Source organism: Cervus elaphus, chromosome 16 (genome assembly GCF_910594005.1).
Source record: "Cervus elaphus chromosome 16, mCerEla1.1, whole genome shotgun sequence".
NCBI lineage: Eukaryota > Metazoa > Chordata > Mammalia > Artiodactyla > Cervidae > Cervus > Cervus elaphus.
The window spans coordinates 7,549,939-7,557,231 of record NC_057830.1 but is presented as its reverse complement, the minus strand read 5'-3'; positions in this window follow the sequence as shown (position 1 = coordinate 7,557,231).

The following is a 7,293-nucleotide window of genomic DNA, read 5'->3' as shown; positions in this document are numbered from 1 at the left end:
CTGCTGTGGTTTTGGAGCCCAAGAAAAGAAACTTGGTCACTGTTTCCATTGTTTCCCCTTTTATTTGCCATGAAGTGATGGGACCAGATGCCATGATCTTAGTTTTTCGAGATCATGCAGATGACACCACCCTAATGCAGATGACATCACCCTCATGGCAGAAAGCAAAGAAGAACTAAAAAACTTATTGATGAGGGTGAAAGAGGAGAGTGAAAAAGCTAGCTTAAAACTCAATATTCAAAAAACTAAGGTCATGGCATCTAGTCCCATCACTTCATGTCAAATAGATGGGGGAAGAGTGGAAGCAGTGACAGATTTTATTTTCTTGAACTCCAAAATTACTGCAGCCATGAAATTAAAAGATGCTTGCTGCTTGGAAGAAAAGCTATGACAAACCTAATCAGTGTATTAAAAAGCAGAAGCATCACTTTGCCTATGAAGGTCCATCTAGTTAAAGCTATGGTTTTTCCAGTAGTCATGTATGGATGTGAAATTTGGACCATAAAGAAGGCTGTGCGCTGAAGAATTCATGCTTTTGAACTGTGGTGTTGGAGAAGACTCTTGAGAGTTTGGACTGAAAGGCAACCAAACCAGTCAATCCTAAAGGAAATCAATCCTGAATGTTCATTGGAAGAACTGAAGTTGAATCTCCAATACTTTGGCAACCTGATGTGGAGAACCAACTCATTGGAAAAGACCCTGATGCTGGGAAAGATTGAAGGCAGGAGAAGAGACGACAGAGGATGAGATGGTTGGATGGCATCACCGACTCAATGGACATGAGTTTGAACAAGCATCAGGTGATGGTGAAGGACAGGGAAGCCTGGTGTACTGCAGTCCATGGGGATGTAAGGGGTCAGACACGACTAGATGGCTAAAGAACAACAACATAAAAACTAATGGAAAAAAAAAAAAAAAACTAATGAATGCAGGTTACAGAAATTTCAATTCACCATAGATATGAGGTATCAGTATATATTTTTCTCTCATTTGCAACTAAGTCTTGTTCTGCGCAACACCTGCATTTCTGAGAATCCATTTGTAAATCAAATATCATAGTCTCATTTACATATATTTTAATTATAGAAATGAACTGTATGAGTTCCTTTTCCATTTTTAGTCACTTCTAATATTTCAGTTCCTTGTCAACTTATTAATAAATGAGTCAATACATACAGAATGTCCCTGAGTTAATTGGTGGTTTGACTCAAGACTCTTTGGTTTTAGGATGGTGTAAAAGTAGTATGTATTCAGTAGAAGCTGTACTTGGAATTTTAAATTTGACCTTTTCCTGGGCTTAGGAATATGTTCGCTTGCGATCTGGGGCAGTGGCAGTAGCTACGGCTCTCAGTCAGCCACCAGACCCTAAGAATGAACAACCAATACATGAGAACAATCAATGAGCAATCAAACATTCTGGACCTGTACAACCATTCTGTTTTTCACTTTCAGTGCCGCATTTGAAAAATTAGATGAGATTCAACACTTTCTTATAAAACAGACACTTTGTTAGATAATTTCTGCCAGCTGTAGGCTAGCATACGTGTCCTGAACACAGTTAAGATCGGTTAGTCTAACTTTTGATGTTTAGTAGATTGGGTGTACTAAATGCATTTTTGACTGAAATAGTTTCAACTTATGATAGGTTTATTAGGATGTAATCCCACTCTAAGTCAAGGGAGATCTGTATTTAGCTGAATTTGTTAAAGATACATTTTAGCTAGGCAAAAATACCTTAGGTTTATGGGTAATAATCACTGATTCATTAGTTTTGAAAGTTCAAGCTTTGACTACAATGCATTTTTATCAGTGTTTTGACACTACTATTTTGATTTCCTTTCAAGATAAATAAAGATATAAGTAAGTTGACATGAAGGCGTTGTGAAACAAAATTATGGTACAAAATGTCAGTTCCAGTTGTGAAGTAAGGACATTTCAAAAACTCATATAATTACCTTTTATGTCAATTCCAAATATTAGTCATAAGTGTGAAGAGCTTTAATCAGGCTTTTAAAAATGTGAGAATTTATTTGCCTTTTAATATCTTTCCTTTTTTTGACTACATTATTTTTCTGACAGTATCAATTTCACCTGTAATCCTGAGAAGCAACTAAATATATAAAATCTGATTCACAGGGATCAGTAAAACATTGGGTTAAAAGTGCAAGACTGGAAGTGGAAAACATACTTCCATCAAGTGATGGAGATGTAAAAGGACATAGAGTCAGTTTGAAGAAGTTTCCAGTGACCAAATCTGACATGACTCAGGCAGCAAAATAAGTGAATGAATGAATGAGTGAGTCGATAAATAAATGGAGCAAAGGGGCCTCGCTTCCTTAAGGTAGAATGCATTAGTTTTTTTATTGCCACTGTAAAAAATTACCACAATTTAAAAAGATTACAAAACAAAAAATTATTTTAAAATTAAAAAATTTTTAATTTTACAGGTCAGAAGTCTGAAATTGGTTTCAGTGGGCTAACCTTGAGTTGTTTACAACGATGCATTCCTTTATATAGGCTCTGTGGGACAATATTTTCTTGTCTTTTCCATGTTCCACAGACTTCCAGCATCCTTAGGGCGGCTACCACTCTCTCTCACTCTGAATATCACTAAAGTCAAAAACAGCCAGTAAAAGCTTTCTCACATTACATCATCCTGACACTAAACTCTTCTGCCTCCCATTCAGAGGACCTATTTGATTACATTGGACCAACTAGATAATTCAGGATAATCTCCTCATTTAAAAATCAGCTGATTAGCAACTATAATTCTATCCACATTCTTATTTCTTCCTTTTCATGTAACACTATAACTTACAGGGTCTGGAGTTTAGTATGTAAGTGTCTTTGAGGGAGAGACTTATTCTCTAAATCATATAGAATTACACTTAATACATGTAAAAGGAATGGCATAAATAGAAAATTACCTTTTGGCAAAAACTGTTGTAATAATTATTGTGTGCATCCATGGATGCTAAAGTTAGGGGATGATGAGAAACAGAACTTGTAAGTTTCTCCTCTCATGACACTTTATAGTTGAAAATGGAGTAACTTTCCATGCATAAACATGACAGGTCCCACCATAATCTATATATGTATAACTGGAGTTCCCAAAGGCAAGGAGAAAGAACAGAAGATGTATTTGAAGAAATGATGACTGAAATTTATCCACACTTGATGAGAACTATAAACCCACATATCTGGGAAGGACAACAAAACCCTAGCAGAAGAAATATGAAGAAAACTACACCAAAGCTTATCATCAAATTTCTTAAACCAGTGTTAAAGAAATCTTAGGAGGAACAGAAAAAAAACAAAACATTTTGCCCAGAGTGTCAAAGACTAGTATAACAATGACAGTTCCTTAGGAAAAGTACAACTCAGAACACAGCAAAGTAACATAATTAGGTACTGAGTGAGGAGGGGGGAAGAAAAAAAAAAGGTCGATGTTCAATCTGGAATTTTATAATCAGCAAGAATATTTAAAACTTTAGAGCAAAATGAAACATTTTACAAAAGAAACCTGAAATTATTCATCTCTAGTCAATTACCTCTAGAAGTAATGTCTTTAAAAAATACTTTAAGAAGACAGAAAATAATACCAAAGGGAAATTTGCCTCTATACAAAGGAACAGATGACATTGGAGGTGGTAGATACATGTGTAACGATAAGTATTTGTTTACTATTTCATTACATTTGGGGCTCCCTTGGTGACTCAGATGGTGAAGAATCTGCCTGCAATGTGGGAGACTTGGGTCTGACTCCTGTTTCGGGAAGATCTCCTGGAGAAGGGAATGGCTACCCGCTCTAGTGCACTTGCCTGGAGAATCCCATGGACAGAGGAGCCTGGCAGGCTACAGTCCATAGAGTCACAAAGAGTCAGACATGACCGAGTGACCAACACTAGCTCATGAAATTTAATTAAAATATTTAGCATAATTAAATGACTTTGATTTCCCACAAGAAGAAGCAAGAGTGATCATGATGAGCTTACTCCGTTAAAACCACAAGCAAGCAAAATATATGAACCGATGGTTTTGAAGACATCAGGTAATGAAGGACAGTGGCCCTTCAGAGACAGGAAACAAATAATGTGAGCTGTATAGTTGTCACAGCTTGCTGCCTTGAGAGAGTTTCCAGACCTAGAAAATGGAACACAATCTGAGCCAAAAAGACTCCCTGAGTTGAGATGGAAGTCAGAATCCTGGAAGACCAAGGGGCTTAGAATTTCCAATACAAAGTAATAGAAGAATTATCTGCAGAGAGAGTGCTCTAAACATAGGCAAACCATGTGGGTGCATGCTCATCCTTGTCCTACTCTTTGCAACCCCATGGATTGTAGCCCACCAGACTCCTCTGTCCATGGAATTTTCCAGGCAAAGAATATTGAAGTGGATTGCCATTTCCTCCTCCAGAGGATCTTCCTGACCCAGGGATCATACCCTGAGTCTCCTGCACTGGCAGGCAGGTTCTTTATTATATGCAGAGGATGCCCTTCAATTATTTTAGCTCATTGTTGTTAGGACACTAGCGTGTTTTTTTTTTTTTTTTAAGAAATGAACAAACTGCTTCTAAAATTCAAAGGAAAATGCAAAAGACCTAGAATAGCTAAATTAATTTAAGAAGTGTGGAGGACAAACACAGCTTGATATTAAAAATTTTTATGAAGTTGGCATTTTTTCAGAAGGCAAGTGTTAACTGATGCTTTGCCTCAGAGCTCACTTCTTTTGAGTTCATGGGAGCTAAATACATGGAGACATCTGTTTCCCTTCATGGGCCTCCTCAGGAGCAGTTTTCTGCCACAAAGTTGCACTCCATGTTTCCAAATACACATAACCTTGTTCTAGTACTGCCTGTTCTCAAATTGTTCTTTTCTTTTTTTCATTCATGGTCTAAAAAACCATTGATTATAGATACCTTTGATGAAAAATTTTGTAAACATCTTCCATGTTAAGTAGATGGATAATATGTAGAAAGATCAATACATACATAGATACATAGATCTAGCTATTTTAGGATAATTTCAGATAGTTGTTTGGAAAAAAATCATCATTTCTTTGAGCTTTGAGCTAGTAAGGAGTCTAGAAGTCATGATCATCAGTAATCTGGAGAGCAAGTCTTCTGTTGAATAGATAATGTTCACATAGTAGCTCAAGATTTGTTTAATTATTTCCTATAAAAATTGGAAATGTGAGATGATCTTTTTTAAAAATTATATACAATGATATGATTACTTTGTATTTCTTATACCATATTTTCATTCCTTGAATTATCATCCAAGCATATCCTTGCTTCTGTATATTACCATAATTCAAATTCATCCCAATAGAGAAACTCTACAATAATCTTCTTGATGGACAAAAAGTTAATTTAGTTCAGTTCTATAAACTTTTTTGAAGGCCTACTGTATTTTCAGCCCTACGTTACAAACATAAATAGCAGTGATTTATCTCCACAAAAAATGAAACAATGAAAAGAAAATGTGAAAGTTAATTTTCTTTGCAATTCTCCAGCCTTCAAATGTAAGTTCATATTGCTTCTCAATCTCAGAAGGGAATCTTGAGAACCAAAATGAACCAACATGAAATAAGGTGTGATGGGTGATCTTTTTTGGGAGAAACGTTGTATAATCTAAGATAAAAAGCTTTGGTTTGGAAAAGACAGTTCTGGGTTTGAATCTTAGCTCCAGACTTTCTCACTGTCCAATTTTGCCTCTATTCTAACATCTCTAAGATGAGAACAATTATACCTATCTACAGGGTTGCTATGAAGGTAAAACTAGATAATTAATATCAATATGAAGCTTCCAGGGCAGGGCAACCTGGTCAGTGTTCAGTGCAACAAATTCCCTTCCTCTAGAATGGAACAAGGGAACTGTCTGAGAGGCTGCTGATCATCAAGAGAAGGGAGAAGGCTGTCAGCAGTAGAACATAACAATTTATAAATTTCTTATTTCACAACAAGCTCTGGGACATCCATCGTCCATGGAAATAAACAAACTCCGAGTCTGGGGCTCGTTCCCAGCTGCAGAGTCCAATGCAAATGCACCTGAATGACTAACGTGTGTTGCAAATGACTCACCAACCCCTGACTGCAATCTGGGTCCATCTGCTTAGCAAGGGCCAGCCGCCCCACCCGAAAGGGGCCCGTGAGAACTTCTACAGACCATCTCTTGGAAAGAGGAAACTTTGCTTGCTCTCGAGGTGTGTCTCAAGTCCCCATTCCAATCACTTGGCAGACTTTGTTAAAGCAGCAGGCAACTTTCCCCAAATGTCTTTAGAGCTTCTCAGGTTCTACTCCCTCTTTTAGCAAGATTGGTTTCAGGGAGGGGAGGTGTGACTTCTCCAAGGTCTCACAGACAGACATTTAGATCCCTTTTTCTTTCATCTGACACACATCTACTTCGCAATGTGCTAATCTCAGTAAGGGTTTCCCTTGTGGCTCAAACAGTAAAGAATCTGTCTGCAATGCAGGAGACCTGGGTTTGATTCTTGGGTTGGGAAGATCTCCTGGAGAAGGGAATGGCTACCCACTTCAACATTCTTGCCTGAAGAATCACATACTCAGTAAAGCATTCACTGACATTTTTTCTTTGAGAGTTAAAGGATGTGAATGCAATGAAAGTGATGATAAGCATGCCCCAAATCCCTTTAAGAACCACCCGATATCTTCACATGCTGAGACATGTGTCTGGATTCCTGGACCCATGCAGTCTGATCCTTGGTTGCTAAGCTATCCACACATGGCTTTTTTCTCTCTTCATCAGCTGTGATCTTTTGAGGCCTTCTTTGCAAGAATTCAGACCATGATGCAAATACGTACTTCCATCCACTCATTTCTCTAAGCAGGTAATGCCGATCACTGAGTCTGGCCCTTGTTATTACTGAGTCTGGAAGTTATCTAAAATGCTGTCTCAATACAATCATGAGTGGACATTTCCAAATCGTAGGGGACATTTCCAAAGCCACTGACTGTACTTTCACTAAGAGAAATAGGCCTCCATCACACAAGGTTCTCCTTAAAAGGAAACTTACAAATGTGAATCTGGTATAACACTGCATCTAGGGCTTTGGCACAGAGTAATTACTCAGCAATTGTTTGTTGAATGAAAGACTGAGACAATCAGATGAAGGTAGTGTTAGATCCACTTTCCCAGGCAACGATTACTTTTATAGAAGACATCAGATATAAAAGGGACATTACCGATCAGAGGGAACATCAGATTCAGAGAGCGTGACGGAACAGTTGGACAAGGATTTCACTGGCGACTGTTAATAAAAACAGGATAGTAC